At 43.1% G+C, this 12,931-nt stretch overlaps 1 protein-coding gene across 1 annotated transcript in view; it reads right to left on the bottom strand.

The window, feature by feature from the left end:
• Positions 1–12,931, bottom strand: part of GLIS1 (GLIS family zinc finger 1) — a 334,070-nt gene that overhangs the window by 141,875 nt on the left and 179,264 nt on the right. The gene's annotated exons all lie outside the window — the stretch shown is intronic.

Genomic DNA, 12,931 nt, shown 5'->3' with positions numbered 1-12,931 from the left:
AGCAGGAAAAGTGGGCTACAAATAAAAAAAACTGTTTAATCCAAGCATGTTACTAAAACATTGTTAGTCCTGGGTTTAAAACATTATGTGAGCTTTCACTCCTGTATGTACCTTCCCCCCAGTCAAATAGTGAAAAAAATAGTAATGTTTGTTTATGGGATTTGAAACTTTGGGTATTTTCTGGTCAAGCGCAGGACATGAAATCCCAGTCTGAGATAAGAGTCTTCCAATGTTTACCAAATTTTCTGAGAAGGCTGCACTCTACTTTCTTTTAGCCAAGCTTGAAGTCCCAGGATTTGTGCTTCTTGCAGCCTTGAGATCCTGGCTCAGTAACTGAGCACAAGCTTGCTTGCCACTGAATGATGTTTTGTAGATACTCAAGCCCATTAGGCTTTGGAGACAAATGGCATCACCACCACTCAATGCCTAATCTACTCAGTAAGTATACACTATCAGTGCTCTGATTCCCAATGAAGCCCCAGGGTCCCAAAGGAGACACTCCCACAAATAGGTCTGACTCAGTGGTCTTACAAGGGCTGATTTCAGACAGTCTATGTATTCCGTTTCAGGAACTGGTTACTAACGGGTTTTTCCTGTTATTTCAGACAGACCCGCTTTAGTAACTGATTCCTAACAGAATATATTTACCTGTTAAGACAAACACGCTTCTGTCCCATTTGGGAATGGTGCCTGAAGTATTGTTGACTCAAACACTTTATTCTGATCTTCAATCCTTCCTACCGCTTCTGAAGCGCTATGGGGTGCTGTATAAAATGTCCCGTAGTGCTTCGTATAATGATGTTTTTTTTCTCACCCCTTTTCTCCCCACGCACAATCGTCCTCTTTTTAAAAAATGTTCTATTGGGACCGCTATGGCGCTGAAGCAGGACCACAAAACAGAACCATAGCAACCCCACTGAGATGCCTGGACTCTATTTAGATACACTGACATTCGCTACTGCTGTTAAAGTATGGAGTTCAATAAAGTTAATGAGAGCAATACCATACAAAGAGAACATTTACAAAATGTTCTCCAGGTGGCACTGGACACCTGATGTTTGGTCAATTTTTAAGAAGTTTGCTTTAAAGGAAGTGTAGACTCAGGCACACACACACAAGCACACACACTCCATGGTTTGTGGGAGTTAAGGAAGGAAGGAAAGCTTCCTGGGTTTCAAAACTGTCCAATCCCCCCCTCACACCTGCGCTTGAACTCTGTATCCAGTGAGCTCCTTGTTTAAAGCTGACAGCAGTAGCGAATGTCAATATATCTAAATGGAGTCCAGGCATCTCAATGGGGTCACTATGGCACTGATTTGTGGTCCTGCTTCAGCACCATAGCACTCCCAATAGAATGTTTTAAAAAAACCCTCTCAGAAAGCTTGTGCGCATGAGGGGAAATGGCAGGAAAAGAAAGTAGAGCAGTTTGAAATGACACACCGCTTCAGAGACGGCTCCTTACCAGAAGGGAAATGCTGTGTGAAACAGCCGTTCCTGTACCAGTTTACTCCATGACGGGTCAATAACGGAAACCATGCGGTTTAAAAAGGTAATGTGAAATAGATTAAAGTGTGTGGGGAAATTCACTGGCAAAGCAAATTCACAAAGCAAAGTCATTATCCCACAGTAGTTTTACATTCAGAGTGATTTCTAGTCTGTAACAAGAAAGGTCACTGAAAATGGATACTTCTGTGATAAATAATCACATGACCATTTTACTACCATAAGGTACTGTAGTATAATGGTTCAGAGAGTGAGCTGTGATCCAGGAGGTCCCTAGTTCAAATCTTACCTCTACCAGGAACTCACTCAGTGGACTTTGGCAAAGCAGTCTCCTCAGCCACAATATCCTGTCTATAATGATACTGGCCTACCTCACACAGCTGTTGTAAAGCTCTGTGAACACTGAAATCAGTAAGTATTATTGTTTGCTGGCTACATACAATCATACAGAGTGGCCATCACCTACTACTCCTATTAATCTCCTGCATTTAGCTCCCTGAACTTCAAAACCCTCTCATCCACTTACCAGTTACAGCAATCTAGCAAAAGCAATTAGACTAGAAAGAGCATCACAATTCTGGTGGAAAGGAACAGAAGAGAAAAACAGGGACTTGCTAATCTGAGTTGCTTGGTCAACAAAACCAGGGTCAGTGGGGAGAATACAGACCGCATGCTTTGGTTAGAAGACATATTGCACAATAAGTGTGAAGTTGAAGCATTGGGAGGTCCCAATTTGCCAAAACTATACTCTAACTGAATCTTTTTGTTTCTGGAGGCCTGCCTGCAATGCCAGGTCTGGGATTTATTTAGAAGATTTGTTATTTAACAAGTCAAATGAATCTGTGCTTCCAAGGGAGACTACTGATGACACAAGATGGTATAGTACAACTTGTTCTTTCCTGTTCCCAATCTCTTCTCATACTTGATACTGGCCCCTTTGTTTCAGGGTAAAGAATCAGGTGGGGGAGGGCAGCTGTGCATATGAGTTAAAAGAAACTTAATGAATCCCAGAAAATAATAGCTTGCTCAGTAAAAGCATTCCCCCATGGTTTTCTACATAAATTACGTGAACATATCATCAAAACATGATGATTTTTATTTTCATAAATAAGGCCATATGTCAGTTAAAACAGAAAATCTGCACTCAGCTCTGATGTGGGTTACATAATACATTTTAATTGGATGTTACTTTAATGTAAACAGCTTTACATAAAACCTGCACTAAAAGGAATCCCTTTTAAATTACCAAATATTAGTTGCTAACAAAAGCTGATGTTGTATGTAGTATTTGCACTGCATATAATCAGATACAGGCTTTAGATTTCGCATCAGATGGTCTGTACATATGGTCTTTGGTCACCAGTAGTGACCAGAATAGTTCTGGTGACCAGAAGGGAAACCCTCTATTATATTTCAGAAGACGAATCACATTTTTAAAAACAGGTCATGGCAAACCAGGGATGCAGTGTTGATATCATTGGCTGGCAGAGAGCAGTTATTACAAAAACATATGCATACTATCCACCGCTCTGCCCCTGAAAAATGTCCCACTGGGTACAAAAGGGACATACATTCTGCCTCTAGCAGCAGGAAGCAAGAAAACGAAGGCTTACAGGCTACTAGAAACAACTGGTCACTGCCCAGTCGAAATGTGTGGACTCATGTTTTACACATAAGCAGCATCTTGCCAACAAAACTCTTCATTGACATTTTCCGGATTTCAGTGAGGTTGCATCAAGGTATAGCTTAATGCTGAACTTAGTCCAGGCACAAAAACTATTTCAGGAAAATTTCAATTTGGTTTCTACCACTCCATTTCCACACTCATATTGCTGGAACTACTTCTGGAAGTGTTCCCGCCCCTTTGGTATGTTCGATTTCAGCTGTACTCCTAAACAACTAAACCCCATTCAGTGCAATTGTACCCATGCAGTGTCTTTAGTGCTGGGGTTTTCTTTACAGCTGGAAAAGCCAGTCACTGTTCCAAGCATATCATTTTTAAAAAGAGAGATGTGGCAAGTTCTGGTTATCCTCATTTATCCCAGATAGAATGATTGGCTAGACTGCAGTTTTCAGATACGGCAGCCACAGCACAATGTCTTTCTGTTAAGTAACAGGGCAGGGAAATGACACTGCTTCAGAGCAAGTCAATGGCTACATATCAACGAGAATGCACACCATAGTGACACCATAGTGACATTTCACTAGTGAAATTATTCATACAAGCTGCAAAACCGGAAAAAATAAACATAACCTACTGCATGGAAAACTCACATGTTCCAGATGTATTGACTACATTAATACACTACCCTTTGTTCCAGGTTGCTCTTTGTTACTTCAACATCGCTGACATATTTTAGAGTGCAAACAAAGATAAGGAAAAAACATGAAACAATAACTAAGCAATGTAAACAACTATATTAACATCAACTTATACCACAGAAAAATCATCCATAGGTACAATAGAAAGCCTCTTAGTAAGCTACAACACTCAATTCAATCAAAGTCCAATGAAGGTACAATGAGGATTAAAGTTCACTGATATTTAAAATGCTCTGTGCCACCAATTAGTCCATTCACAATACGTAAACTTCCAATACAGACTTTTCCAAATATTCCAACTTCAAATGTAGAGATGTGATAAATAGCAAATTGTTTACTTTGCAGGATAATGTGCCATCGCACTTTAAATATCAGTCAAACCTGTCCCCGAACTTACATTCTAGACTAGTTCACCCCTGTAATTATCTCGGGGTATTTTTTGTTTCCACATTACATTGAGGTCACCCCATTTTCGCCCCACACTTGTCCTAGGATAAACAGATGCTGTTATAACCAGGGATAAATGCAAGGTATTGTGTCACAAGTTGAACTCTGATAAAACTAGGGATGAGATCCAAGTGGATACCTGTGGATGATTTTTCTGTGGTATAAATTGATTGATATAGGCCCTGGTCACACAGGAGGCTTTGATCCATGAGAGGGACAGATCGGGGGCGCAGCAAGCGGGCACGATCACACCACAACATCTGGGAAGCGGCGCACACCCGTCCCTGATCCATCTCTTCTGGCCGAAGATGTGGATTAAAAAAAACCCTACAAAACACTACTACTTACCTGAAAATCCTCAGCGGGGTGTGTGTGTGTGGGATCGCCGGTGCGCCCGTCTTCAGCAGCATGCGAGCCCCCCGGCCAAACTGCGCAGGCGTGCACATGTGCAGTGGGCTGCCTCGCTCACCCATCTGTGGCTTCCCCCCCCCCAGGCATCTGATTGTGCCAGGGAGTAACTGCGCGGCAGCTTGGGTGATCTGTCTGATCCCGCTGCCGCGCGTCTCTTTTGATGCGGCTCAAAAAAGCCACACTTCAGCCACACCTTTTCCCCCAGTGTGACCGGGGCCATAGTTGTTTACATTGCTTAGTTACTGTTTCACGGTTGTTCCTTATCTTTGTTTCCACTTTTTTCTGTGATACTCTCTGTTGTTATAGAGTTGTGCAATGTACATTTCTCTATTCCTATGTCAAATTTGTAAAAGTCTGCCTTTGGGTGCCTGTTTGTTTTAAGTTTTCACAGTTTCAGGGAACAAGTTATTCTAATCTACACTTGAGCAACATCAATTTTTTATGTTTCTCTGTCCTTGAGAATAATAACCAACCAGAATCCTGCCAATTCAGCTGAGAGATTGCAGCACCCTACGGCTAGCAAGACACCGAGATCCACCTAGCATCGTTCCAATTCCTGCTTCAACTGCTCTAAACTTGCAGTCCTAGTTCACAGATCTGGGAGTAATCCCACTGATTTAATTATGTGTATATATGTTTGGGTTGCATCGTAAATTACTTCCCCACAATGGTTCCCTTCCTTCTGTTTTTCCAGCATAACACAGCTGCAAGTTAAGGAAACAGTGTTAGTCAAAGAGACTTGAGGATGCCACCACTGAGGCTACTGCTGCCCCACAGAAGGGGTGGGCCTGTGCCCCAGTGCTGAAGGGACCACACTGGCATCAGCACCAAGCTCTAGGATTCTGTACTCCATTGGCTCAGAGGAATATGAGATCTGGACACACTCATTACAGTGGTCTTGTAACAAAACAAACAAACAAAAAAGTTTGCACCATTTTAAAGGATTATCCCCTAGAACCAGACCACCAATGCAGCCCTTATTGGCATTGTGCTGCAAACTGTCATACTTCATTATGGTTTTTATAATGACAGCAGTGTATAAATCAGCAAACCAAAACAGCTTTCAGTGATGTTCACTGTTCATCTACCAAAACAAGTTTCATTCCAAAACTGAAAGGCAACGATAAACACAATTGCAAAGAAATCAATCTTCTTCCCTTCCTCTGATTTATTTGGGTTTCAATGAATTCTGTCTAGAGCAGAAAGGAAAAAACCCTCCAAAGTCACAAAGTGCCAAAGCTACAAAGTTTGCTCTAAAAGCTAAATGACATTCATACTTTTAAGTTTGGAATGGCACAAACCCATAAAAAACACAGTTCCAATCAGTAAAACTGCCTTCAAATCCTGTGGAAAAGTGCGGTGTTCTTGAAGACCAATTAACTAATGCTGATTTTATTTTAATTGACTTTAAACAAAATTAAATAACAGGTGTTATTTAACCTGTCTTAGGTACACTGACAGTTCCCTTGCAAAGGATGGATAAGAAAGTACTGGGCAATTTAAGAATGACAAAAGTACAATACAGCCGCAGCCTGCAACCTAACAGGAGGAAATGGGGGGCATGGACAGACATGCTGGTATCGCACCAGCATACAACATCACTTCCAGCGAAAAACCAGAAGTGACATCCTTACATTGGGACGATGCTCTGAGATTCACCCCAAATTCTACGGTTAAACCACAGAGCTTTGAGGGACCCATAGAGCAGGGGTGTCAAACATGTGGCCCGGGGGCCGGATCAGGCCCCGAGCACTTCTATCAGGCCCACAGTGGAATTGGCTGTCTTCTGCTTCTTCTTCCAGTTCTACTGCTGTTGCATCATCATAGGTTTGCAGCTTACAGATACACACCTGAACACCAGAGTCAAGATTGCAACAGCACAGACATTTTGATGCAATAATTCAGAGCAAGAGGTGTCAGTTATCAGACACTGTTAAATAAACAAAATATTTCAAGAGTGCTAATGTTTTAAGCATGTTTTTATTTTAAGTTAAAAAAAACCTTTTGTGTTTGTGTCCTTTATAAAGTTTATATCTCCACTACCCGGCATTACATTTTATGACACACATGGCCCGGCACAACAAGGTCTCATTTATGTCAGATCTGCCCCTCATAACAAATGAGTTTGACACCCCTGCCCTAGAGCTATAGCATGAAATCTGGCCCCCTAGTTGTGAATCAGGAGCTTTACTCCCAGAGAGTCAATTCCATACAGCCATCTGCTAGAGTGCCTCACCATTCCCAGATCTGTTGCCCTTTCACAGTCTGTGCAACTTCTTACTGAAGGGGGCCTGACAGGTTTCTCCCTGGGGCATCCAGACACTTGACCACTGTCTGTAGCACACTGTTAAGAGAAATTTTCTTAGTTCCTCTGTACCCAATTTCTCCCTGAAATCTAACAATCTGTTTCTTTTCTTCTCTTTAGGAATTTGAAGTCTGTTGCAAAATAATTCATTTTGATCAAAAGAGAAATTCAAAGAGAGGAGGGGCAGGAAGGGAGGTTCTACAAACCTTCAGAATTTCATTCTCCAGATGCTCAGAGGTAGGAAACATCTTTCCAAACCTTCACACTAGAGTTGTCAGGTCCTCCCCCTCTGCCACTGGCAATGGGTCAGGGGGAGGCCAGCCAGTTCCAGGGTGGGAAACTCCAGGAGATTTGGAGGTGGAGCCTGGGGAAGCCAGGGACCTAAGTGGGGTACAATGCCACAGAGTCCACACTCCAAAGCATCCATTTTCTCCAGAGGAACTGATCTCTGTTTTCTGGTGATGAGCTGTAATTCTGGTGAGATCCCTGGGTCCCACCTGAAGGCCGGCATCCCTTCTTCCTATCCTCCTGCTAGAACACCCTGTGGGGTGTAACATCAAAGTGCACAAGTCACTAAAGGATGCCTAGGGGTATAAGAGAAAACTACAAAGAGAAATTCTTCCTTTGAAAGAGAAAAGGGAAATCAGAGGAATCAGTGGCTGCATCTAAAAAAAGTTATTAATTTCAAGGGGAAATTCCACTCCCCATAACAATGCTACCCGTTTGTTTCTGACCACCTGACCTGCCTTTTTCAGGCACTTGCTCTCCCCCCCCCTCAGACCTGAACATCTGACAGGTATTCTGGTTGCTAAGAAGTCGCAGAAGGGTGAACATTCATTTTGGGACCGCTTCCAATCAACTGACCACTGTGTACTCTATTTGTATTTCCTGTATTTGCCAAGTCACAAGGATGAGACGTCCAATAAACAATATAATAGGATTGGAATTATGAAAATCTGAAGCAAAACTGAAACAGTGCAAAAATATTAATATGATATGCATAAATTACATAGTAGGATAACACATACATCAACAGTTAGTTTTATATGTAGCAGTATAGTCCACAGTCCCTTTCCCTTAATTAAGGCATCTTCCTGAACCATTCTAATATAGCCCTATTATCTTCTCCAGAATAATTCAGCTTTGCCAGGAGAGTGGAAGCCATCCTGACCTCATCAAACAGGCCATTCCATTGGGTGGGGCAGCAACAGAGAAGACATGTGTACAGGCAGCTGTTGATTTTGCCCATTTGCAGAGTGGCACCCACAGAAGGCCCTGCTCAGACAAGCAAAGTTTTCATGGCAGAACACAGGAGGAGAGGTGTTCCTGCAGATACAAGGGTCCAAGTCTGTGAAGGCCTTTTTATGCGATAGCCAATATCTTGAATTGAATTGAACCCAGTAACTGATGGGCAGTCAGTAGAGTTACAATGGAGTTGGGGAAGGGCTGTGGCTCAACTGCAGAGTATCTGCTTGACATGTAGAAGGTCCCAGGTTCAATCCCTGGTATCTCCAGGGTAAAGGACCAGGAAGTAGGTGATGTGAAAGACCATGACCCTGGAGAGCTGCTGCCAGTCTGAGTTAGGGTTGCCAAATGGGCCCGGGGGGCGGGGAATCCCCCGCTTTTGGGGGCGTGGCCCAGATCGTCGGGGGGAAAACCATATGGTTTCCTCCCCGACGATCTGGGCCACGCCCCCAACGTGCTACGTCATGCGTCACTTCCGGTGATGTTCCGGCGGCGCGCACGCACAGATCCCCAGCCAGCTCCCGGAGCGAGAAGATGCTCCCCCGCCGGTAAGCAAATTACATTTGGCAACCCTAGTCTGAGTAAACCATAGTGACCTTGATAGACCAAGGGTCTGATTCAGGATAAGGCCGCTTCATGTGATTATTATCTTGATAATAACCGAGCTGCAGCAATTTGCACTAAATGGAGTCTCTGTGTTGACTTTGAAGAAGACCTCTGTACACTGCCTTACAGTAGTCTAGTCTCTGTTGTTACTATAGCATATATCCAGGGGGCCAGATCAACTGAATCCAGGTTGGGCCCACTATCTGGGCTAAATTAAATTGGATTATTATTTTTTTTGCAGCTGCATTAACATGTTTCTCCAGCAGTAATGTTGGATCTAGTATAACCCTAGGCTCTTAAACAAGTCAGCGAGGATTAGCTAAACTCCACTATAGATGGAAAGCACAATGTTCTTCAAGATCTCAGCCTTCTCAACCAACATTACCTCCACCATTCCAGGATTAGTTCCAGTTTGTTCAATCTTACAAATTTAATCACAGCAAACAGGCAGATTCGGGAGCTCTACTGCATTAACAGGAGATTTGGATAAGGAGCTAGTTTCGTCATCATATTGGTGACAGCCAACTCCCAAATTATGCATGATTTGAACTGTACAGGGAATATAGCTACATGCACAAGTGTTTATTGCACATATATGCACTCTGATCAATACATATCTGGAAATCAACTGAAAAGAACTAGACAAGCTCGATCCAGGCTCCTGCATTTATTTATTTTTACAGTGGCAGTTTCCAATATAGAAAGTGAATTACAGTGTACATTCACAACAGTCCTTTGGAATAAGTTACACTGGCAGAGCTAGGCAAGGGCTACCTGGGGGCTTTAGGGCCAAAAGAATCTGAATCTGGGGTGTCCCACACCAAGATCCATCACTCCACCCACTGGAGCATGTGCACTGCTTTGTACACATGCCACATATCATAGACAGCCAGTTTTGTACATACAGTTCACTCAGCATCTTGGACTTGAGCATAAGAACAGAGGTATGAATAACAGTGCAGTATTGTGAAAAATATCAACCCCTCCCCAACAGCACTCCTGGCAATTTCACAAGCATAGCAATGATTCAGCTGGCAGATCTCTGTGGATTATTGTGGCCAATTTGGAAAAACACTCCTAACAAGTCCTCCTTTCCAGAAACCAATATAAATTTGGAAGAGGAATTATTAAGCCCAGGGAAACTTCAACATAAGACTTGAACAGCATTTGTGGAAGAAATGTTTGAAATAAGCTATTATTGCTAGTTTATAAATCTTAATAATACACATTTGTCACTTCCATGACAAAGAATATTGGTAATTATATTTTATCTTAGGGCATTTCACTCCAGAATTGTAAACAGTTGATTGCACATCATCAATTATGCACCATACAATCAGCAAACATTCATGGCACGGTACATGAATTGTCTTTTTATAGAACACACTAGGGTTGCGGTCACACACACTAAATAATTTCAATGCACTTTCCAACTGGATTTTGCCAGTTCTCACAGTGAAATCCAGTTAGAAAGTGCACTGAAAGTGTGACTGCAGCCTAGAACTATCCATTTCACAGAATCATAGAATCACAGAGTTGGAAGGGACCTCCAGGGTCATCTAGTCCAACTAGATAGTTTGTCTTTACATCTATGATTTGAAACTTGGGGCTTATTTAACTAGGGGAGAACCCGCAGTAAAGCTGCCTATACAACAGCATGCTTCAACTTAAATTTGTGACTTATGATTCGCAGGGTTTACAACACTTTGGTTTCAGTTTACACTTTTAAATGCCACTAGATATAAAACAACCCTTGAATTCTTCCCTCATATTTTCTTAGCACAATTTTTATCTCCATCACTGCTGGAAGAAGTTTTACTTGCTTCCCACCTTGACTCTTCAATTTTAAAATATCAGGATAATTGCAAAATTGTTCAGAATGACAGAAATAGCATGAAGTCCACAGCTGTGCACAGAATCCTCATTCTCACTAGAAGTGAAAAAGAAATGGATGGCCAACTTGTGATCTTTAGGTTCTGAGCCAGTCAGAGAGGAAAGAGGCAACCCAGGAGAAAAGCAAAAGAGTGCAAGCGCAGCTGAGGACCTGAGACAGCCTAAAGGAGGCCAAGAAGTTCAGATTTCCATCTCCATGTGTTCCTCTGTCCTACATCTTATCATGAAAGAGATGCAACTTAAACCTTATAAATATTTTCCCTGTGATCTTTAAACCAAAAATGGAATGGTTTAGTGTCAGCACGACGGGTCAAATGTTGGCTACAATAACCTCAACACAGCACTATAATGAGCAAAAAATTCATAGGCCACAATCCAATGGCTAATTTCTTTGGCACTAAGAACTGCTCTGATGAAACAGCAGCCACAGCATTAGCTTCACAGGTTGTTCTCTGCTGCAGATCCATGTCCCTGTTTTGGATTATAACCACCTTATGAGCAAGTTTCACAGGTCTCAGCTGCAACTCCATATCAGTTAACTCCTACGTGAATATTGTTTTTTGTTTTACATTTTGGTTACTTTACTATCAACAGAATATCCAAATTGATTTAGACATCTATTCATAAAACAAAATTGTAGGCGGTTGGGGGCTATCCAGTGTTTTGCACAGAGTGTCACATGTATGACTATCTGCCCACTGGACAGAAGTCTTGGGTGTGTGCTCGGTGCAAGGAGCTCCTGGTTCTCAGGAAACGGGTTTGCTCCCTTGAGGCCATGGTGGCTGACCTGCAGAAGCAGAGACAGTCAGGCGCACAGAGAAGACTCTTAGGGACTTGTTAGATATGTCCCACTCTGGATCTGGCAGCCTCGCCACTGTCAGGGAGCATGAGGGTCAAGGGGAAACAGGACACTGTGCTGAGGATAAGGGGAATGAGCCCTCAGAAGGGACCTCTTCCCCAGCTGGTGAGCGGGTATCCTTTCGCACCAAGGAACCATCCCTGGGCAGGGTGGGAGGGGAGCTCTTGGTAGTTGGTGATTCGATCCTTAGGCAGGTAGACAGCTGGGTGGCGAACCCACGTACTGACCGTATGGTGACTTGCCTGCCTGGTGCGAAGGTAGCGGACATTACACATGTTTTAGATAGGCTGGTAGATAGTGCTGGGGAGGAGCCAGTGGTCGTGGTGCATGTTGGAACCAACGATGTGGGGAAATACAATCGTGAGCTTCTGGAGGAGAAATTTAGGCTGCTCGGCAGGAAACTTAGGTCCAGGACCTCCAAGGTAGCCTTGTCAGAAGTGCTACCTGTTCCACGCGCAGGGCTGGAGAGACAGACACAGATCCGGAGTCTCAATGCGTGGATGAGACGATGGTGTAGAGGGGAAGGGTTCAAGCTTGTTAGGCACTGGGATACTTTTTGGAACAAGAGGAGCTGTACAGATGCGACGGTCTCCACTTGTCTCGAGAAGGAACAAGGCTGCTGGCGCTTAAAATCAAAAAGGTGGCAGAGCAGTTTTTTAACTGAATATTGGAGGAAAGCCAACAGGAGATGAAAAGTCTCTGGTTCAGGTTGGTTCATCTCAGAGAGATGAGGGGGTACCTGTTGCTTTTTTACAGGGAGGTGGATTGACATTGTCCACTGAGACCATGGCTAGTGACATGGACTGCCTGACAAGGTCTCGAGATAGTAAGAGGAAGGTTGCAGGCTTAACTTGTATGGGAAATTACAGCTGTTTCTATACAAATGCTAGAAGTGTCCGAGGTACAATCGGGGAATTGGAGTGCTTGGTGTTGGAGGGAAAAATAGACATTGTGGGTATTTCAGAAACTTGGTGGGATGAGGAAAATCAGTGGGATACAGTGATTCCCGGTTATATAATATATCGGAAGGATAGGGGGGGAAGGGTTGGAGGTGGGTTGGCTCTGTATGTCAGAGAGGGTATAAAGTCCAGAAAGATTGAGAAGCTAAGAGAATTGGATTCACTTCTGGAAATTCCATGGGTTGAAATAGGGGGCCCAAAACGAAACTTAACACTGGGAGTTTGTTATCGCCCACCAGATCGAAAGATAGAGGAGGATTATAAAATGATGAATGAATTAAAGATAGAAGCTAAACAAAAGAAATGTGTCGTAATAGGTGATTTTAACTACCCACACATTGATTGAGTCAATATGTGTTCCAGTCGAGAATAAGAGATTGA

Source organism: Gekko japonicus, unplaced genomic scaffold (genome assembly GCF_001447785.1).
Source record: "Gekko japonicus isolate JY-2015 unplaced genomic scaffold, Gekko_japonicus_V1.1 scaffold332, whole genome shotgun sequence".
NCBI lineage: Eukaryota > Metazoa > Chordata > Lepidosauria > Squamata > Gekkonidae > Gekko > Gekko japonicus.
This window is presented reverse-complemented; position numbering and strand designations above follow the sequence as displayed.